At 43.9% G+C, this 23,731-nt stretch overlaps 1 protein-coding gene across 2 annotated transcripts in view; it reads right to left on the bottom strand.

The window, feature by feature from the left end:
• The window catches only part of LOC100118721 (UNC93-like protein), a 64,253-nt gene that overhangs the window by 37,107 nt on the left and 3,415 nt on the right, over positions 1-23,731 (bottom strand). Inside the window, exon 1 of one of the 2 annotated variants that reach the window (XM_001602569.6) lies at positions 4,680-5,193. The exons of the other annotated variant lie outside the window; for it this stretch is intronic. The gene's annotated coding sequence lies outside the window, so the exon portion shown is untranslated. Of the gene's footprint in view, positions 1-4,679; positions 5,194-23,731 lie in introns of those variants that run through there. 2 annotated transcript variants of the gene reach the window in all.

The following is a 23,731-nucleotide window of genomic DNA, read 5'->3' as shown; positions in this document are numbered from 1 at the left end:
GTTCGACGCCGCCCGAAATCTGTTCGAATAGCCGCAGCCTCCGAATTTCGATTTCTTTCTTCGATATCGAATATTATCCTCGTGCGCGTGCACGTCACACGCGAGTGTACCGGCCGAGGCCACGTGTCGCGCACGTGAGTTACTCCCGGAATACACGATCGCGACCGGTCTTTCGGAAATCGGTATGTAACTACGCCGAAGCACGTGAAACGTCGCAGTGCGTCGATCTCGTTATCGCACGATGCGGGTATAACCTCGCCGGTCGGGATTTTTTTTACGAACGCGCGTCTTTTGTTCGATCCCCTTTTTTGTTCTCAACCGGTTTCGCATTATATTCTTATCGGCTGACCTGCAGAGTTGAATAAAGATACGAACTTCACTCCGAATGATCAATGCCTGGCTGATAAGCACTCTGGGCTTTCGCATCGAGGTCGCGAGACCTGTAAAACCAACCGCTCGCAATTAAATAAATAAACTATGGATCAACATACAATACAACAAATACCGATCGTCGCGGCGATTCGCTCGCAAGTAGTGCACTATTTTGCATAATTTCACATCTGCACATTAAACACATACACGCCCGTGTGCATAGAGTTCGATCGAGCGAGGAGATTCCCCGCGCTCGCGCGAAAGTTGCAAAATGCGATCGGTAAAAAATCAATCCCAACCGCGCGCGAGCAAATAAAACGGATTTCATCATCGTCCGAGTCGGAGAAAAAAGGACTTAATTAGACTCGCAAATCATCTAGCTGCCGTGTGTGTACGCGCGCGCATTAAGATTGCGAGAGATAAATGCGCGCGCTACAAAGTATGCGAGCTGTAAGTGCAGGCAAGAGAAAGAGAGAGAAAAGGAGCACAAGTCGCGTCGGCGCCAGGACGTCCGATTTTCGCGAGTGCGTCTTGAGAGAGAGAGAGAGAGAGAGAGAGAGAGAGAGAGAGAGAGAGAGAGAGAAATGCCGGGCTGGCCTCTTTCTCGAATCCTCTCGACCGACCGCGTGTGTTCGTGTCCAGAGAATTTCCAACATCTAGGCTCTCAACGAGCCGATTTCTTCGATCGGTAAATTTCCGCTCCTAATTGCCACGATCGTTACGAAAAAAAAATCGAAAGTGTTACGCCGTTGTTCTCCGGCGGCGCGCTGCACCGAAACTTTTCCAAACTCTCGGAGGAACAAAGCATCGAGGAGGCTCGTGATGGATTTACAGCCGAGGCGTTAATGAAAATGTTTTCATGCGTTCGCGGTGTCCCGCAGCCATTGTCAGATCGGCGCACCGATGAAACTTTTCACGAGTGAATTATGGGCCGTTCGCCGAAGCGCTGATGCACGTGAACCGAAGAAGAGCAGCCGTATACGCGTTCAAAAAGGATTTTATAGTCCCAGTGCCGTGCTACCATTAACCGCAGCGGCAAAAGAAGAGGGATGCGAGCCTAATTGCGAGTCGGCCGCATAGGCTATTGCTTCTTTACTCTCCTTGGGAAAAATACGCGAATAAATTTCAAGCTCCCGCAGACCTGACATTGATTAGCCTCGGTGATATTCCGAATTCGAGTCGTGCGCGCACAAAGCCATACCGATCTTTATACGTCGAGTTTTCCCAAGAGAATCTCTCTCTCTCTCTCTCTCTCTCGCCGATGTATCTAAGAATAGACACCGGTCGTCGTCGCCGTCCAAGCCTACTTGTCGCTTTTTTCTCTCATTCTCTCTCTCTCTCTCTCTCTCTCTCTCTCTCTCTCTCTCTCTCTCTCTCTCTCTCTCTCTCCTTATACATTTCCTTTACTCCACGAATCGCGCGCTCGCATAGAAGAATGAGAAAAAGGCGAGAGGGGCAAAAACCGAGGCGCGCGCGACCGGTATCCCTCGCGCGCTTATTAGGTCCGAGTGGACTTTTCCTTTTTCGCGCGCGAGGCGATCCTCTTTTCTTCGGCTCTTCCGACTCGTTATCTCTGCAAGCGCGCGCATGAGCATCTCGCAGGAGAAACGGTCAAACGTCCTTTTGCTCCTTTGCTTATGATGATGATGATGATGCCGGAGGATAGGAAAATATTCAGCGCGCGCGGGATCGTAACAGTTTTTGCTCGCACCGGTTCTATATTTAGAAGTTAACGAGGGAGAGATTTTTGCGCTTGTGTTAATTTTCTATTTATAGACAGTGCGCAGTGCGCGTACCGTTTCGATGCCTAATTTTTCGTTTTTTTCTTTACCTCCAGAATCGATGCTTTGTTACGTAAATACAGCGCTGAAAACTTTCACTGCAAGGCGGATGGGCACAGTCTTAATTCCGCGATTTTCGAAAACACGGCGCGGACACGCCAGAAACTGTAGGTATGATACGCGTTAAGTAGTAGGAACATTATATTCCACCTGCTTACGGAGAAATTTTTCAATTAAAATTCAAGGTCGACGCAGAGGATGCTCTCGATCACACCAGCTTTTTCAAGTAACACATCGATACGATCGCGCGCGTGAATTAATGCGCTTTTTACACTCCGCGTCCAGGATTGATTTCGACTTTATACAGAACGCTCGCTCGCTCGCGCGCGCTTATAATAGCGATAACATTTACATGCAGCAGTCGCGTGCGGTGTGAAAAACAATAGACTCGTTAATCTCGCGCTCAAAAAGGGTCACGTTGTTCGAAAGATATAGATATTCACTGCAGACACGCAGCGCTGCTGATCGAACGAAATGCACCGCCGCCGCGGCGAGAGAGCTGAGTCGGCTGTATTTTTTCAATTACGTCGTTTTCATTCAAAGTGCGTTGAGCCCGCCTTTTGCTTTCATTCACGCATACAAACCTCCATTCGAATTTCTATACAGCCGCGATGTAATCAGCGCCAAAATTACGTAATCTCTTTAACGTGACCCCTGCTGGAGCCGTAAAACTCTTCCTCCTCTCGAACTTCCTATATAGGCATATCGAATTTGCCTATGTTTATTGCCGCAATAAACCAATCAAATCCACAAATTCTCGTTGAGTATAGATAGCCTCTCCGGTGGCGGAGCAGACGAAAGAGACGATAAAGCGGACGAGAGAAACCGCGAAAAGAGCAGATACTCTTACACGTATACATCATGCGCAAGTGAAAGCCCGCAGGCGCACGCGACAGTTCCGAACGAGGAATCCGAAAACTTCCGGAAAGCCAGGCGCAGCCGGATTCCCGATCGCGGCCTTGCCGATTCGGAAACGCGGGCGCAAGGTGAATCGCGACGCGTTTGCTTCCGAATGACGTAGGTGAAATTATAAGAAAGAAGAAAAATTCGAGTTCGTTTCGGTCGGTCGAGAAGCTGTGGGAGATAAGGGGTGCGCTGTTTACGACTTGGCTCCGATGCGAGTGAGTCAATTCGTCGAGCGACCAAGTTCTATTGTGACGTAGCGAGGCGGTTGACTGCTTTATCGAGTTTGGATCGTTAGAGAAAGAGAGAAGTAACTTTGTTTGTGTGATAAATTAATTAATGCGGGTGAGTGAATGCAACGCAACTCGCTCAATGTTGTTGATTTTAACGGACAACGAATCGTAATTAAATTTACAATTATAATTTATACAAACAAACGGGATGATGCAACCGCAGCTGTGCGCTTTATATTAATTCAGAATGTTTTTTTCCCTCGATGTTGTTATTTTGTTAATTTTTTATTAATTTTTATTTCGGTATTACTCACCTCAAAGATAATCGTGTTAATGAAAACATATTTTTTCAAAAAATAGGTAACAAGTGCTCGTGCGATAGCTGGCACTTCCATAAAATATATCTCAACTTTAAAAGTTTTAATTTACTTATCTAAACTGCAGATTTCCCCAAAAAATTGTCAACATACAACTTTATATTTCAACTTTCATAATTCAAATTATTTACTTTTAGGTCGTGTCGGCCTATCGAATATTGCTGCACTAGAGCATTAATGAGGGAATAGAAAAAGTTTTAGATACAGTAATGAACATCGTGTGCACTGATTATTTTTATAAATTCGCTCGAGTTTATAACCTTTCGATTTTATTAAGTGAATGCTTATATAAACTAAAACTTATTTTGTCAAGCGAGTATTAAAATCAGAAACCGGTTGCACATTTTAATAATCAGTCGATTTGCTTAATATTACATGTGGCACTGTAAATTAATTTTTTTCTGGCAAATATTTTTTATTTGGCGAGTATTTTGTTCTACTTTTACAACCGCAGTATCATAAATTATCGGGCATTTTTATCTTACTCGCATTTATTTATTCATTAAATCGTCAATGACGATTTCAGTTTTATCTCGGGAAAAAAAATCCTTGTTATGCTGGTAGCAGCCTGCATAATTTATTGTTTTAAACTTACAGCCGAGGAAACTAAATTGCTTTGTGTAACAGTTTTGCAATGAACTTTTAATCAGCGAGATTAATTTCGAGTTACTCGAATAGTGTACGCTGTACACGCAAGACGTATGTATTACAGAGTTGAAATTTCTCTTCGAAAACTCAAAATCGGCACGGTCTCGCGAGGCTGAATAATATTATCCTCAAATACCATTTTGAAACTTTCCAATATGTAAAAATCGGCTCCAAAATCGGCAAAGCATATCGATCTGCCACTTCGTTATAAGCGTACAGAAAATACAATACGCGCGCATAAGTCACTAAAACCATAGTATAAATGCGTAGAGCAAAGAGAAGCACAAATAGAGATAATAACTCACGTCGTAGAAAATAATCCGAACCCGATGCGGTTCGCTACCGAAGTCTGCCGTGCGTCGTCTTCGTTCCGTCTCGTCCTGCGCTGTTCAGAGTTCTCCGATCCGCAAGCAACCCCCGTCGAACTCACAGTACAAGCTCTAACACTTACACGAACAATCAAACCGAGTGAGTATCCGATTTTTCTGAACCGATCTCCCGGTGAAATCGGCAGAATAATCCTTGTCTCGCACCGTAAGCCTGCGACAAAATCGGCACCGCTCTCTTTCTCTCCTGCGCACGTCCGAACGAAACGAGGGTTCGGCGACAACTGGCGAACGCCCGAGCGAGCGAACCGATCGGTACTGCGGCCAATAATCTCTCGTCGTCGACGAGCGTACTTGTGCTCGTGCGACTGGCTCTCCTCGGCCGTGTGCACACTGTATAACTCGCTGCGACTGAGGCACACGCGCGTAGTTTCTTGGCTCTGTCGGGCACACTCTCTTGCTGCTCGAACCGCGCGCGATACGACTCTGCGCTGCCAAAGCATCCACATCCACAACTATACTCCCTGCTGCCCCCCCTCTCTTTTCTGCATCTGTGCGTTCTGCCTCTCTGTATGACACGGGACGGTTGTCTCTCTCGCACTTACTCTCTCGCGATCGGCTTGAGTGTATGCGGTGCTTGCGAGTGTCGATTTTTTCTTTTTTTTTTCTTGCCGATCTTCATCTGTGATCGATGGGTGGGGATATTTTTTAGTCGAGCTGCTTTTGGCTTTTGAGATTGCGATCTTTCTCCAGAGATCGGTATGCGGGAGTTTGATTTAAGACCTCGATAGGAAATATAAGGATCGTTGTTAAATTTTGAAATAGTCAATAAATACTGAAAATCGGCACTATAAACATGAATTCGTTGTTAAAAATTACTTCTTATGTAAAGCTGGAATCAGATAAATTTCATTATTGCAAACGCATTGGGCCAAGCAAAGTGTGCGTGGACGAATTTTTATTTTGAAATTATTTTCGCTACATTGAACTTTGAGAAATTTACCATACGGCTATTACAAAAAAGAATAATTTTTTTCGTACAATTTTAAGAGACGCAATCAATTTATAAAGTCGCGTTCGTTCTGCTTCTTTGTACCTTTTTGGTGGAATGTTTTATTTACATACCGTATTGACACAAGATAACGTTTTAAATTTTATGTACTCAGCGAAAGAAGTGTGTTAAGCTCAAAATTGTATTCCATCATTAAGTAATTTTCCCACTTTTATTTTTATTTTCATAATGCCCTTTTCCTTTTGCTTTTTATCAGTGCCATTCATATCCCTACTATAAAATTTTGCAACTTTGTTAGTTCTAAGTACGTATTGCATGATAGTTCTCTTTGTAGTCGATGACCATTCCATTAATACGCTACTAGGTTTTCTGCTTTTTATTTTGAGAAAGAAGTGTATAGGAGAGAAAAAAAGGTGCACTTAGCATATACAGAAGATCCAGCCATCGGTCTCGTGTCCATGACACAAAGTAAGGAATGAAACTTGAGTAATCAGGAGTCTGCATAGTCAGTTGTACAAGGAAATTAGAAATGATCGAAAGGCGACTCTCAGCTACAGTGAACAACCAAGAAATTCAATATTACTCTAACAATTCAAATTCAATTGCGTTTTAATTGCAGAGATGTTTGCATTTAATTATATACTCGTCCAATGTAGCATAATTCCGGCATAATAATACCACGCCGCGCTTGATCAGTGACGCAAAGGTCAATGAATACATTTCTAAGACTTGATAAATGCAGTTTTACATTCGTGTAAGTGAATATCAAAATAAAAAGATGCATGAATTTGAAATGATAGGTGACGAGAGAAAACGCATCATGGGCTAACCTTGCCCTGTTAAACCTCTGACGGTGACTGTCGTAAAACTTATTGGCGCACGCCGACGAGCCGGATGACGTCATCAGCAACGCAGGACGATAACCTTCTGATGCTTGTCTCTTCCTCGATTTACACGATTTGGCATATCATTTCGAAGCGTTCTTATTGTTGTTGCGTTACGGCTAGTTTAGCACCGACAGCGAGTCTACGCTTCTTTTAGAAAATTTAGTTTGCTTCAAAAATAAGGTGTAGATACTTTGATTGCGAAGCCAATTAAAGCAAAGTGTCAAAGTTGTTTATATTTTCCTCAAGCTTATTTGAGAAAACAAAAATACAGCTTGAATAATTATGCATAATGAATGTAATTGCTCTTAGATAAATAAAAGATATCTGACTACTCTTCGCTACTGTTGATGCTCGTATTAAAATTAAAAATATTGTCTTAAGCGTTCTGTTGTGGCTGGCTATACCGATTTTCATAAGTTAAAGATCATTCTCGAAATATCAATTACTATATCAGCGTTTCGCTCGCGAGCTCATTAAGCATGTGTCTTATTGAAACAGCTTGGCTTTTCCATTGTGTCGGAAGTTTTCGAGTTACGAGAAATTAATTCCAACAATGAGTTATTATAATTATGTACGTCACTAAAACCATACCGAAATATTTTTTGCTATATTTACGTTCTTGCAACAATTTATGATTTTATTTGAAAAAAGAAAAGATGCAAGTATTTTCTCGATCTTTCAGTTTTCAGGATGAGTGTTCAAAACTTTTCCATGTTCTCTTATCTGAAAGTTTGACAATCAGATTTTTCACAATAGGTTACACCACGTGTTTTTACAACAAAGTTACTTATTGCGTAAGTTCGGCGCAGAATCGGAATACTGCAGACGTTATGCTTTCGGGTGAAAACCGGTAGTTTGACTTGGCTAACATGGCGTACTTTTCTGCAACTTTATACGTATAAGTATAATCGTAGTATATGTTACACGCTTCAAACAACTAAAACTTACTACATTGTTTGATTAATAGGAGTCAACTTCGTCTCTTATTCTTGTGAAAAAAGATAATGGCGTCGACCATTCCACCGCTACAATACTAAGTGGAAATTTTAACCGAGCATCTTAACCAACACATCAAATGCGCATCCGTCAGCGGAAGCATTTTAATTGTAGAAGTACATCACAACAAGAACTCCATTCACCTTTTTAAAATCCATTTCGCGACAAGATCTTATCTCCCCAGAACTCAAACCACAACAATAATTAATCCCCCCCCCCCCCCAACCTTCCATTCATCCGCCAAACTCCATTGTACTCGGCTCTTCCGAAAAGACAAAAAAAGCCCAACTCTCAACAAAGCAATCGAGCCCAGCGTCCCAAGCGCATCTTTCGCGCGGATTATCTTCTCCTTCGACTGCTCGCTCTTTCTCTCTCCCTCGAGTTCTTATTCGCACGATGCATGCACCGCTGCGATAATACTTCGCGACCGGCTGCAAAGCCCTTATCTCCTTGAGGCGAAGCTTTCGTCACAGACAATGGCTGCAAAAATACGGGAAGCGCCGAGCAGGAGCTTCTTTGATAATTGCTACGAGCGGTTTTTGCAGAAGTGATAAGCGATCGGCACAGAATTTAGAGTTGAGCTTTTGACTGCACGCGCATTACGCGCTTATGATGTTTTGAAGTTTGTTTAACTGCGCGCGATGGGGCTATAGCTAGAGTCCGCAGCCTTCTAACGAACTTGGAAAGCGCACCGAGGTATTATTGTCTTTGAGAGGATCGCGTATGAGTGGGGGGGGGGGGAGGGTTGTAAAGGTTCATTGAAGTGGTTATTGCTGGAGCAGCTTAATTTTCGGAGCGAGTATCGTTGCGAGAAAAGTAGTTACCTTCATTAGGATCTCGATAACATTGTACGCCGTGGATAATTAGAACTACTTTTATTATAACTCTGGAGATTTAAATTGTGCCGATAATTAGTCCCTAGAACATTCCATGAGTGTAATAAGCGCGTCCTCTACATAATAAAAACAACTCCGTACAGATCCGAATCCCCTGACGTGTAAATAAGAAAAAAAATTCCACGATCATCGCGCGAAGCGTAGAATTGTCACTCTTCCTCCTCCATCGCGGCAGTGCGAAATTAACGCCCACGCGAAGGGCAAATCGCTGATGCCGAGCTCCACCTCGTACAATTGACACACATTCGATTGTCAGTTGTTCGCACACTTGACTCACTTGATTCTCTTCTTTAAAAATTCAAGGGTAATCGAACTCTCCGCCAGGATAATGAATTGATGCGCGCCGAGGTCGTGGCCTTGCTGGCGCGCGTGCGCGCGAAAGTTCTTATGCGATCGAGAGGTGTGATCGGCGACTTAAGGGCACCGATCGAAGATTTTTTCAATCGCCCCGCGACGCGTACGAGTCTAGTATTCTAAGTCGGAAAAAATAGTTTTCGGCGAATGCCATTGTTGAGCGACTGCGTATTTAGTATTTAGCACAAGGCGCAACGCTACGTAACGCGCTACTCTTTGAAATTTGTATCTTTGACTTTGCTTCGCGCTGTTTACGCGCGCAACACGGCATGATTGACTGCCTCGGCTTTGGGCGTCGTAAAACTCACCTGCTTGCAAACAAAAACGTTGTAACCTGCAATCAGTTTCAAAGTGTTTCATCTCTCGAATTTCATTTCAAGCTCGTTTATATACTGCCATCGCCAGAGGAATCCATAGCGCACGCAGAGTGAAAACTCCATCCAGAAATTATTTTCTCACTCCTTTTGATCTTTGGTACATATAGCTGCGAACATCAAACAATCCCCGAATGGCTCCAGCCAGAGTCAAAAGCAAGCAGCCGATATACTCTCTCTCTCTCTCTCTCTCTCTCTCTCTCTCTCTCGCGTTATTATCTTTGTATAACGACGCAAGTTAAAACGTCACGTCACGTCAGAGCCTCGTCGTCGTCGTCGTCGTCGTCGTCGTCTGAAGATCTCAACGTCACCGAGGACTGCGCTAGACTCTCTATGTATAACACATGCATCGGCAGGAGAGCAGCATGTCAGGTGAATATTGTAAAAGGCCTCGCGTTCCGTAATGCCTTTGTGATGTAACGTTGCATGGCTGCCACTGACGAACAATTTCCCGCGCGGTGAATCGAGAGCTATACTACAGTGTGTATGATTGTGTGTCGCGTCTTTATAATTAGCGGGAAAGCGATGGGCAGACGAAGAAGTTGTTGTGACCACGCAGAATTTTGAGGACGAAATCCGTTTTCCTCACGATAAAGCTTTGAATTCGTTTTCGGGTGTCCGGATATAGAGATGATGCCGCAATGATGATCCTCAGGTTTCCGAATTGCATCTGCGCTCGTCGTAAAAAACGTAACGCGCGCGTACGACTAACAACAAACAGATTTGCTGTTTTATTCCTTTATGATGAACTTGCAGCGGCAATTGAATTTATCCGATCAAACAATGTGATGAATCCCGAGGACTGACGCGACATTTTTAAATTTCGATTCTTTCATTCTGAACTGTATCGCGTGAATTTACAATCTTGATTCAAATTTTCACCATTTTTCTTCAAATTCGCAGTATAAACATCTTGGTGAAATATTTACTATTTTTCGCACACGTTTCAGTCATTATTTCACAATAGCTCGCAATTACGGTCGGAAAGCCAAACAAAAAAAATCAACGCGCACCGACGAAGACGTTATGGAAATTATCGCGTACACACGAAGGCTAGTGCGTAACCGCCCTCTGTAACAGAGCACGTACCTGCCAATCTGTTTTCATTTTTTCGCGACTGAATTTATACGCGCTGTTTGATCATCTGGCGCGTCCACTTGGGCAAACAGTCGCTCTCGCGAAGCCGAGAGAAAAAGGCCTGGTTGTAGCGCCGAAAATTGAATCGTTCGTCGAATTCGTTCGTTCCGCGACTGGTTAATTGGCTCCACGCACGTCAATGTGGCGAGAGATTATGTGCACAGATAAACATGGAGAAACGCACGAATTGCGCGAGATGCGTCTGAGGACAAAGCAACATTTTTGCCTGTTTGGAGAGCTAATTTACCGTTAATAACCAGTTTATCGGCGAAGAGGAGACGCGCAGCTTGCGAGTTTTTGAAAGTTTTTTCCTTTCAGAACGCTGTTTATTCGTTATACTCGATACGCGTGTTCGAAGGTATTTTAACGGTTTTATTCGAAACGCAATCGCGTTTATTTTTATCTCTCAGGACGAGGATCGCATTGCGTAACGTAAAACTTTGCGTTCGTCCAGTTTCCATAAATTTGTGCGTCGGTTCTAAGTAATATTCCGAAATAAATAATTGTTTATATTCCAGTCGTCTTTAATAGCAGATATATCCATTAGCACACACGATCGATCACCTCGCCTTCGTACCTTTCACCAAATCCTCATCTCTAATTGTCCGAGGAACGACATCTATCTAAGCGCAATAATTGCAATTAGCATTTGCTTCACTGCGGATTGATTGAAATTGACGTAATGTCGGCTACTGCAGCCATCCGCGCCCCTGCGGCTTTAGCTGCCGCGCAACTATATACATATACAACGAATCGATCAGCCCGCTAACCGTCAGCCAGTAGCTCGAGCGATGCTGTGCATGGATTATACAGACACAGATTTTGGAGGGAGACTAAATATAGCAAAGGGTTAATTGGCTGAGATCGCGTGCTTCCAACATTTTAATGAGGGAAGTGGATGATCCTCTACTATTCTTTGACGTTAATCAAGAAGATTTTAGTTACATAATAATAAACACGCTGTATGGCTTTTCGTCCTCGGCCTGTGGTGACGACGATAACGAGCGAATTCAACTCTTTTCTTGCAGCCAAATACGAGCACAGCTCGATCCTACTTCGGGATTATTGATAAATAGCGAAAGCTCGGAGAGCCTCTGTAGAGAGGAGCTTTCGACATAATCCATCGAGGGGTGCGTTTGACACTCGCCTGTCGCCACATCGGACGTACTGTCTGGCATCGAATTCGCATTGTCCAGGAATACATTAAGCACGAGCAACAAGGAGTGTTCGGAGAAGAATCGCGTATATAATATCCGCGCAAAATTTAGTACTGGTTAATGCTTGCATCTTTCACGAGCTTTTAGCAAAATTTCACGCTGCTTATTATACATTACGTAAACGGCATTTCGAATGTAAGCTTGATTCGACTTGCTGCGTGTAATCGGAGGCTCCGCTCTCCTCTGCTTGCTTGTGCAAGGAATTCCGTTACACTGTGACATTGGCGAAACACGATAAATTACAGAGATCCTCCCACGCGCGTCCATTCGAACATCGGTTATTTTATGTCTCGAAAGCTCGGAACTTATAACCTTATAGCGTATTTCTAAATAAGATTTTACACATAAGCTCTAATTAATCACGGCTGTATACCCTGCGCAAAGTACAGCATCAATAAGTGCTCGAACCAATCCCCGTAAATTACGGGAAAATCCTCCTCTCTCTCTCTCTCTCTCTCTCTCTCTCTTTCTCTCTAAGTCTTGTCTAAAACCCTATCTCGCCATGTCGCGTAGTTACTCCGCGCACTTTAATCAATTCGCGAAAGGTCTGCGAGAGAGATTCTCGCAGTCGACGAGGCGCACAAGGTCGGGACGCTCCACTTTCGTGAACGACATGGCAAATAGTCGAGGCGAGAGAAAACGCCGGGCGCCGACGACGACGCATTTCATACGAGATACTCGCGGAAAATTGTCTTTGCGAGAAAGTGCGCCACTTGATTCTTTTGGAGCAAGGACTCGCGTGGGATGAAGTAATTAGAAATTGATTGTCTGTGATTTTTTCCGGAGAAGAACGAATGAAAATTTCGTTATCCAACTGCATAATCGAAATCGAAGAAGGAGAGAGAGAGAGAGAGAGAGAGAGAGAGAGAGAGAGAGAGAGAGAGAGAGAGAGAGAGAGAGAAATTCAAAATGTAAATACATCGCATCCGTGGCGTGACGTCAACGCACTAAATCACACGAGCAACAATAAGTGACGTCAGGCGATGCCAGCACATAGTCGTTAGCAACTTCCGAACTCTTCGAGTATATTAAAGGAGAAAATCTGTTGCATTTCATATTCACGTGCATTTATTTACCATGAAAGAATTTTCTCACAATCTCTTTCAAAATAAAGAAAGCGGCAAAGTTGATTAAAACAAAAAGAAAAAATCGAAATACAACAATCCACCAATCATCCAGCGCAAAGCGCTAATTCCCGCACAAGCCCGCGCCAACAGGCGAATCTCAATATTCATCGTCCTCCGTCAGACCGCGGCTCTCTCGTCGACCTGAATACATACATGTATAGGACTCTGCATTTTCGTCGACGTCATCGTCGTGCCGGACAATAAATCGGCCTCGAAAACCCCGAAATGATAATTTCGATCCGCTCGTCCGCGCGAGCAATTACACATCGTCGCGTGTGTGTGTGTCTTATGTCCGCGCAAGTAGACGCGACAATGGAAAAGCGCACGTAGAGTCGCTCCGGAGAATTTCTAGAAAGAGTCGGAAAATCTAGAGAGACGGGGGACTGCGAGCAATTACGCAATCGTTACATTACATAAATTAGTAACGCTTGACACTTCGTGACACCGCGAGCGCACCGCTCTCTGCGCGGAGCCTCTCGTATCTGGCAGTCCTCTGGATTATAAGAGTGCGTGTAATTTGTATCTGTACATTTTTTTTTATGCTTATTGTATTCACAGCCAAGCAGTTGCCTTACTACGAGAAAATACCGCTACGATATACTATCGAGACCACAATCCACACCCTCGTCATCGGAGACCAGCGCTAAAGCCAATTGTCACTCCACTATTCACCTGAAAGATTCATAATTCAAGCTGGCATCTCCGTCGCAGCTTACCGCGCCCGCAGAATTCATCTCGACGGGCAAAAACCACAGTAGCTCGCGCCGAGCGCGTAATTTATTATATATAAACGCGTCGAGATTCACGGGTATAAGCCCGAACAATGAGAAAGAAATTAAAGCGAACGCGGCTACTTTCTTTCGCCGCGGCGCTGCAGCGGGATAATGAGATCGCGACGCTAAAACTCCGCGGTTGATGCGAGGATTTTCTTGGCGGTGCTGCAGACAACGCGAGGGTGAGAACTGCTTTTTCCGAGGATTAGAGAGGCATTCGAAATTATAGGTGCGGTATCAACATGTGCGAATGTACTATACAGTGAGGAAAATGAGAATTTGATTGGGCTGTCGTTGAAGTTTTGTTTTTGCATCGTTCTTGGAACGGGCAAATTATATCCTGGATGAAATTAAAAATTCTGGAGAAATATTGAATTCTCTTTTAAAGTGAAACCCATCAGCTGTAAGTTTTGTGTTTAATTAAAAACAACGCAATCGCAAATCGAAAATAATTTTCTGCTGCAGATGCATCAGTTATATATCCAAAATTACAAAGGGGCGAATTCCAAAGCTATTTCATTTCCGCGAGGGAAAACGCAGCGTTTACGCATTTTAATAAAATTTCCTTTCGAAATATTTGGAATACCGCAGAGACTTTGACGCGGTATTCTCGTACAAAATACTCGCGACCATCTTGCGCTATGCCGCCCGCCACCGTCTATTCGCGCGCGCGAGAGATGTATTATGAAGCCGCTGCAACGTAAATTGCATCGTATGACTCAGAGAGATCTCGGCTCTCGCTCATCTCTTTTGGAAACACATCGTTCGACGCCAGCTGACGAAAGTCTAATGTACAAACGAGACACGTTATATATTATAGACTCACCGAGACGCGCATATCAAGCAAACATTTGAACACGTAATCGCGAGTCTCCCGAGACACATATAAACAAGGGAAAAATAATCGTACGAGAAAACAAAAAAAGCACATTTTTTGTTTGCCCACCTGCCTCGTGTGTCGTTCGGCTGATGCATAAAGCAAATTCGTGACGGGAGATTATACCAAGATTCGCAGAATATTATTAACCGAAAATATCGCATGTACCTAAACATTGTGCGTATAATATATTCACGAAGGGAAAAACGCGCGCGCGCGATAACGAGTTGGCTGCACGCATGCTTGGCCCCGAATATGTATATAACTATACATACGCCGTAGACGCTGAAAAAAATATTTTCACTCCTCGAGAAACGCGACTGCTTCGCGCTCGATGCGTGCAAGTGACACGCAATCAGAGCCGTGCGACTGACGTTGATGAAAATTTATCATCGAATGTAAAACAGGTGGGCGGCGCGTACGTGAAACGATTTTTCCCTCGAAATTGCGGAGCTTTCGATACATTTTTTCTAAGCGCTCGTTTCTCAACTCGCATATCACGGAGATTTTTTAAATTTGAGTATGGCCGTCGACGCGAAGAAAGAACAAAACGCAGAGCGCCTCGAAAAGGATTGACAATCGTATACATGCTCTCTATACAGAATCAAATCTGGCTGAGCAAACCCTCGTGACGACAAACATCAATCCGCGTCTTCTTTTCAATCCGTGCGCACAATGGAAAACGCGCTCTGTACTATCGGCGCATCTCCATCGCTCGCTATACTTCCTCTCATCTAAACAAACCGCGGCGCGTATACAGTGCGTGTTTGGCCGACACTTGAGGAGAGGAGCGAGTCAGCTCGTATAATATTGACAAAATAAGTTTATCGAGGGCAAATATTTAGATCTTCTCTCCGGATATCAGTTTGTCGATCTGCTCTTCGCGACTTTCTTCGCTGCGCTATGGTCAGAAGTATATAAGGAACGAGTGGTGAGAAAAACTAACGGATATGATGAATCCCGAACTCCTCGCCTACTCGGCGGCATCAACACCCGCACGGTAAGAATATAACGGCTAAAATCGCTCCTCTATCTCTAACAGCCGCGTCTCACGCGAGCGCCATTCGGCTCCGCGGTGGCGTAATCGAAAAAAATCTACCTGCAGCTCACACAATGGGACTACGGCATAACCGCGGCGTATCCGATTCATCTCAATGAAAACGATCTTCCATACACGCACGCATACACACTCGCCTGCACGCGTTGTATATACGTGTGTGCGCACCGATGGAAATCAGCGAATGAAAAATCGCCAGAGCCGCGCGGGCCGATACAGGCGCGCGGATAATTTCGGGAAATCCCCAGCTCGATTCAAATCGGCCGACGCGAGTGTACATACGTATGTGCAGAGACGCTAACGACTCGACGCGCACATCCGGCTTCCGCGCCGGCGGCAGTCGCGCTGTTGCATATTGCGTAAGCCGATCTCGCGGCTCTTCCGCGACGAAAGCTAGCCGCGAAGAAGGCTAGTGCGCGAGGATGAAAAAATTCGATGAAAATCGAAACGTGGAATAAAAAAATGCTCGACGTCACGGAGAATAAAAGGACTGTTACACTTGGTATAACGACGCGTCGAATGCCTCGTATGTAATACGCGTGAGTTGTACATGAAAAGCTGCTATAGAGGGAATAACTGCTTCGTACATCCTGCACTTGCTGAAATTGCCAAATTTCCTGCAATTTATTCCCTGCTTCCTGCGCTCGCTGCTCAACAATCGGCTGCCTCGCGATTCTGCAAATTTATAGTGGCTATCCTTTTATGATAATCATTATGTGCGAGATTTCGTTTCCCGTCCGTGCGCGGATATCGACTAGCGAGAAAAATATTCGATGCTCCGCGAAAAAAGACTTATCGCGCAGTTATGCTCCGACAAATCGAGGCACAGCAAACGCGCGGCATAACGTTAATCCTCATTGTTCTGCTCCACACGGGCCCGTAGACAAGCTCGTCTAATAATAGAATCCTCCGAGCCGACAAACGCGATGAAAAACAGATCCCAATCGATCGGACTCGCCCGCTGCAGCGCCATCCCCTTTTATATATATATATATCGACGACCTTCGCTCACGCGAGCTTTCGTACACCCCCCGACGAAAAATTTCATACAGCCGACCTTCGTCGCGCGCGCTATATGATACAAGCTCACACCAGACCGCAGCTAACCATAAACCGGCAGTCGACCTTCGGATCGTAATCTCGCCGCGACGGCAGCCATATAATACCCTTCCCGCGCAATTATATATCGGCGCAGGAAACGCGCGCGCGCGGCGTAACGGACTTTTTCGCGTCGACGATTTTCCGTGAACTTGGATCGCTAACCGAACGGATATATGCGGCGCGCTTTTTTCCCGCGTGTATAATATAGCCGAGCGCACAGGGTTTACGCGCGATTAAGAGGAATCGGGGGAGTATGCGTGAGCGCAAGCACACCTGGGGGAGTTTGAGTGATGGCATAATATACGCGTGGAGATAAAGGGGGTTTACGACGTGCGGATAGGGAAGTCTGCTTCGAGATATAATTTCATGGACGCTACTTTTCGAGCGTCAGCGTCCTAGTTCTTCTTTTCGGGGGGTTGGGAAGGCTTATCACTCGAAGGTGGGACTTTCCGTTGCGGCTTTACAGAGGCTCTCAAAAGTCTAGAATTAGCACCTCTCGAGTTCGTTTAACATTGGTGAGGAATGTGGAAACTCAAAAAATTCTTACTTTTTCGAAGCGAGTGTGCACACACTTTCCAAATCCGCTAATAATTCCCCGTTTACCCAGGCTGTCCAAACACTCGCATACTTTTCAGAGTCGCAAATCAAGCTACATCGTGTATGTGTGTGTGTGTCCCACTTTTAGAAAGCATTAAAGAGAGATTGTAAACTTCCTTAATTCGATGACCATTAAAATTATGAGCACAAACGTCAACGGGAAAGGAATGACATAATCGACTCATCCTCAAGGAACAAACAGCGCAAGGCGCGCGATAAACTTTACACGCGGCGGAGAGAAAGAGGCGGCGATAAAAAGCGCCTTCGTAAAGCGCTACGGCACACAGCGCTTGGTCTCGGCCGATCATCGCTCTGTACACGGGCATACTCAGCTTTCAGTGAAATTGACACTATTTTTATCGGGGCGATCGTAAAACGCGGACGCGATTAAATCTTCCGCGCGCGCAAGGAGCTGTCCCGACAGCCGTGCGCGTGAGCGGAATTCGCGACGCGTTCGGCAAAAGGCTTTCCAAATTATTGGAAAACGATTCGCGAGCTTTTGACATTCCTTTTACTTTTCATCATTTTTTGCGAGGTTTTATTGGAGGAAGACGTGTTGGGGCCTACACTCTACCTTTTATGTGCCTACTTGAGGAAATGTCCAGTTATATGCTTTAGAAATATATTTTGAGAAAATTTTGACAGTCTTGCGCAGTCAATGATGCCGTTAAATGTGGTAAAGATTGCTTATTTCATAAGTGGTTTGAAAATTATCTTACATAGATAATATGAAAAAGAAAACAGCAATATTACGAACGGTGAGTTGGATTTTCAATCATACTTTCCGTGCGAATCATCGTAATCAAAGAATTTTTTTTTCACAGTGAATAATAAAAATAATTTGCAGAAATTACGTAACACACGAGTTAATGTTTTTCTTCATTCATTCATGCATAAATAATTCATCGCCTGAAAATGAAATTGACTATTTATTTTTTTATTTATGCCGACCGAATCGGCCAAAAGTTAAATCTCGACAAAAATATGTTTACCCACAATTTTGGCACTAAATCCGAAAATCTTAAATGCTCATCAGCATAATATCATCTACGTTGAATCTTTTGAACGAAACCGCCAGTAACGCGCGTCCCTGTTTGTTTTCATACACGCAGGCGCACGTGCAATGGCTTCACCAAAAAACTGTAAAATCTCCTAATTTGCATACTAAAAGGTCGCTACACCGCGTATAGAAGAAGCGAAAACCGGCGATAACTGGTTCGCGAGACTCTTTCGGCTCTGCCCTACGGCGAGATTCGTCTGTTTTATTCTCCGATTTTCGTGCGCGATTCTGCGAAAGAACCTTGACCTTGACCTAAAGAGAAGCGCGACTACGACGAACTTGGAATCGAAGATGATTTCTAAAACGCGCAATTTCGGGTTTCCTGCCTCATCTCACGCGAGTCATTAATTATTGTATGGAAATGGAATAGGTCGTATATAGTTTTTCAGCGATAAGATACCAAATTTTCGGAGAATAGCGAGGGCAGAGGGGAGATTAATCGGTGTGACAGAATAATAGCGTCGATGAATAGTGATGAGTCGATTTGGAATTAGCATGTCTCTCTCTCTCTCTCTCTCTCTCTCTCTCTCTCTATCGAAAGGTCGGAGCTTCGCGAGGATTAGTTCTATTTACAGCCGATACGCTGAAAGTGAGAACACTGGCAATGGCTTATAGGTGAATGAGTACTACTCTCCGTGACCTGTTATTCGATTAAGCTTTACAAAGTCTTATTAAATCCATTCAATATTGCGTCTGAGAAATATCGCATTCTTCGGAAAATATTTGCAATAACTGGAGGATAAATCAATGCATCATAGCGTTGAACTAAACGCGCGACGACAGGTGGTAATGAATGCAAAAAATTCTATATCAAAAAGTAAGCAGAAAGACGTGTTCTATCAGCGTTTCGGCAGTCACAGACGAGTGTCTGGAAATATCTCTCTCGCGGTATGACTGTCGATCCTCTAATTAACGAGAAATTTTCCTTTAACGACACTTTATGAGAGAAATTTCGTATTATTGGAAATATTCCAGAGAGCGTATCTGAAATGTCGAGGAACTCATCTTCGCGCCGTTTGCAATTTAATTAAGATTTAACCTTTTTTTCGTCCAGCTCTATGGTTCTCGTTTCTTTTGTTGGCTTTTATAAATTCATTTTAAAAACTGTTTTATTTCCATCAAGCTTATAGACTTTGAAATAACATTTTGGAAATGGCTTTTGGTGAAAAAGTATAAGCTGCAGATTTTGAGGCAGTTAAAAAAAACAAAGTGCATTAATAAAATCACAAATAAAATTAATCTATCAATATTCGAAAAAATATATCTTCAAATCAAAATTTAAGAAGAAAATACCTGTTGAACCAGGTTTTGAAAGCCACAACGATTACCGGCGCTCGCGCCAAGGCGATTGTATCACGAAAAAAATCATAAAAAAAATAATAAGTCTTTTTATGAATACATCACTCAGCTGATAATCTGGCAGAATTAAAAGAATTTATCTACCATGCTCGGTAGGGGTCGTCGTCGACGAGTCTTTTCTCCCCTGGATATCGATTTTTCTCGGCGCTAATTAGCTTTCTGTAAACTTCTTCTTCCTCTTTCCTTCATAAGCTTTTATTCGTTTTATTTTCCTTCCGAACGCGGCGTAGGCTGCAGAAGATCGCATACTTGACCGACTAAGTCCCCCCGCCAGAGGCAGGCGAAAATTCATTAATTCGCGCTCGACCTCTCTCTCTCTCTCTCTTTCTCTCTCTCTCTCTCTCTCTCTCTCTCTTTCTCTCTCTCTTTTCCGACGAGTTAATTAGAGCCTCGCGGCACTGGCGGAACGTCGAGTGCATAAAGGCAGTCGTAGATTTGAAATGGAGATGAGGCGAGTTTTTTGCGCAGGTTCAAGTTTGATTTTATTTTGTTTCTCGAGGCGCAATTTATTCAAAGTTAATTGAAGAAGGAGAAAGGAGAGTCCGGCTTGGTGCTGAGGACGACGATGAAAGAAAAAATTATCTCGTCCGTTGGATGGAAATTTCTTTGGCTGCGTTTAAGGCAAAAAAAAATGAACAATAGATTACGCTTATAAGTCGGGATTACGCAATAAATGCAGGCAAAACGCTTTTAGACTCCTTCTTCTGCACTACCGCTCATTTTCTCGGCAATGACGAATCATTAGTCAATACGGATATTTTCGCTGCAGTCGCGCTATTACCGGATGTAACTAACCGTGTCCTAATTTTGTAAAAAAATCCATTATAATATGAAGCGCGACACAGCACTTTCCTCCTCGGTATATTTTTTTCAAAAATTATTGCCAGAGCTTCCAATTAAAATTTCTAAATATTATCCCTTGTTATAATTTTCCATCAATACAAAAGAGCCCTCTGTAATGAAACAGCCACCGATCATACAGTCTCTCTCGAAAACGAGCCACCGTATCACGTCGCGCTCTCGGCAATCGCCAGTGCACAACCCGTCAGACAGCATCGGAACGAGAGCTTCTGCCACGCAAGGGCTCATGAATCACTCTATATCTCGATGCATCGCTGACGTCACACGGAAAACAAGGAGGAGATAGGTAGAGGGAAAAAGGTAGGAGACCGGCGAGAGGAAACGCGCGCGCGAGGGTAATTATGCAGATCGAGATCGAGATAGGGACGCGGTGTATTGTGCGCCGTTGAGTGACGCGCTGTCGAGCTTCGCGGATATGGATATCATCTATAGAGGGTTGAGGAAGGGGCTTTTAAGGAGCTCGATTTTACGTTGTTCGCTGTTGATCGGAGACTCGTGGAAAATTGTGTGTCTAATTAATGGTGTCGATTTATAGGTTACGTATGTTGTTTTTGTGAACGTTTATGATTTTCAATAGAATGTATAATAACGCGTGTAATGTGCGATGTTCGGGGAATGACTTTTTTCAAAAACACTGCGTAAGTATTGGTTTTAATCGTTTGTAGAAATCAGGCACAAGAGCAAGTCATAGGAGTAAACAGCGTTTCAAGGAGAAATAGATTTAGTTCATCATTATTTTATTAAAAATAATTTTTCATCAAGAATTCTCGCTTTTTCATGACGCTTTTCCAAGAATTTTTCAAAACAACTGCGCGCGACCTGTATATAAAGAGAATTCATCAAGTTCAACGACAAACAAAATTAAATTCAGGCGCATACGTGAAGAACAATAAGCCAGCTTTCCATACTTCGCCTCACAAAACACGTCCGCACGTCTCTGTTTTAAATATACACCTCGAATCCACTCTAATCACAGCTATACAATCCTCCAGTACGACACAGCGTAAACTAAAGACTCTTGAGGGGAGAGAGAGAGAGAGAGAGAGAGAGAGAGAGAGAGAGAGAGAGAGAGAGAGAGAGAGAGAGAGATGGAGAACAACAAAATCCCTTATACAGAGGTAAAAAGCTCGGGAAATCACGCTCGGTCCAATCGCAATCCCAGCTCCGTCACTGCGTTCATTCTGTAGACGTAGAAACCGATGCCTGGGACATCGGGAAGGTCGTAAAAGCACGGATTGGAACTACGGATATTGCTTGGTAGACGTTTTTCGCATCAGCGAAGGGTATACAATGCTGATGTGGTATCGAGGATCCACGATGATGATGCGCCGTGCGAAAGAGGCAATAAACGAGTGCCTCAGACGACAAGGTAAACCAACAACGAGTTCTAATTTCGTCTCGTGAATTATGGCTGCTGTGCGGTTACGACTGTATACTATCTCTCCGCGGGCTGTTCGCGAAGGAGATACGCTGCTCCCTTATCTATGGAGATTTAAATTTAGACTCGGTCGTATATGTACCGAAGTGTCTGCTGCGCGACTCGATGTTTTTGCACTTTCACGCAGTGTAGAGGGATTTCGAGAGAAAAATAGTTCCGAAGTATCCAAAAAAGAGCTTAGATAATCGAAAAGTTGTCGGGAACGCTTCGTGAGGGTAAACAATGGCTTCAATTGAGAAAATTCGCATCACTCGAATCGACCCAGCGAATCACAACAATTACATCTCTTCGCGCGAAATTCAATAGACGCTGATCGAATACGCAGAAAGCGAAAAGAGAAAAAAACACGCGGCCAAAATTCGTCGCGCGAGTCCCTCCCACTTTGCGCAACAACCGCATCGCGAGGATAATCCGCGAACGCAGCGAGCATCGACAAAACAAGGGACTTTCGCAAATCCGATCGCGCTTTTTTCGCTTACAGAGCGCGTTACTCGTTTAATCGCCTCTGTGTGCGTCGTTTCCTAGAAAGCCGCGGGACGTTCTACATCTTGGCTATGGCTTTTGTCGTCGAGGCACGTGTCCTATGATGGGATTACACTGGAAATTGACGAATATGGTTGCAGCGATCGAAGGACTTTTTTGTTTTCGGGAGGATAGGAATTTTTTTGGCGCTTCGACTCGTTTGCGACACCAACTATATAATGTAAAGAGAGAAAGGTCACTGCTCGTCGCGGAGGGAAAAGTTTTGTAATTATTTGAGCTTTTGAGGAGAGGCTCGAAAGTCTGAAGGATCGCAAATATTCTTTCTGATCACCCTCTATGTTGAAAAAGTTTGCAGTTTATGCTGCACATCGAACTCTCGAGTAAGTAATTGCTGCGCCCAACGCGAAATGACAAAAAAATCAGAGTGTAATTAGCGCGACTTCCGAGAACCAGCGTAAACCAGTTAACTTTAAAAACATATAATGTGCCCAACAATAAATACTCGCGCACGTATTATAGGAACTCATGCTCATCGAGTCCGCCAAACGACGGTAATAACTCTCGGAGAGAGAATCGGAGACGATGTGTGTCGCGCGCGGACTCAATAAAAGCGAAGCACGGCCAATTTCCACGTCGAAAATTCCCTGATTTACACCGTTTCCCATCTTCGGCGCGTGCTCCCGGCCATACAGCGAAAGATTTTGTATATTATACGGAGCTCTTAACGACCAGTGTAATTGCGCGCATGGATGTATGGATGGGTATACGCGCGGTGAAAAACGAGAGCTGGTGGACACATTTTACGTTGCGCAACGATAAATCAGGCGTGGATTTAATGCGGGTGTTAAAGTAGCGTGTATTTGTAACTGAATTACGAGTTATTATTTTGTGGGTGAAGATTTTTACGAGCTGCGTGAAATCAGCCTTGCGACCAATTGAGTCTTGAGAATGATCGGATGCTATCAATCACTCGACTGCTCGATCGAGCGAACAGGTGTAGGGCTCCTGACTTTTTCAGTTGGTTTGGCACAACGTTGTACGTATATACGAATTTATAAAGCCAGAGAGGGAGAAGCGGAAAGCTTACGAAAAGTATGCGTGTAAGTGTGCAAGATGTATATACATATAAAGGAAAGATGCATCGTGAATTCGTTACAGCTCTTACTTTGTATTTATGTATGCTTTGCGATTGAAAGAATCCATTAGCGTTTAGATTATGCCCTCGTATGCGTGCAGCTTTAGAGAACAAATATAAAGGAAAGATTCTATTACGATCAATGTTAGAAAAAAAGCTGACTCCTGCACTGGCTAATCATTTATTATTAAAAAGCTACGAATGGCCATAAATCTGTACCATAAAAATATACTTTCACTGACGTAAAGTAATAAATCACAAGGATTACTAGAACCGGCGCGATAGAAACA

The sequence above is a fragment of the Nasonia vitripennis genome, chromosome 1, assembly GCF_009193385.2.
Source record: "Nasonia vitripennis strain AsymCx chromosome 1, Nvit_psr_1.1, whole genome shotgun sequence".
Classification (NCBI taxonomy): Eukaryota; Metazoa; Arthropoda; class Insecta; order Hymenoptera; family Pteromalidae; genus Nasonia; species Nasonia vitripennis.
This window is presented reverse-complemented; position numbering and strand designations above follow the sequence as displayed.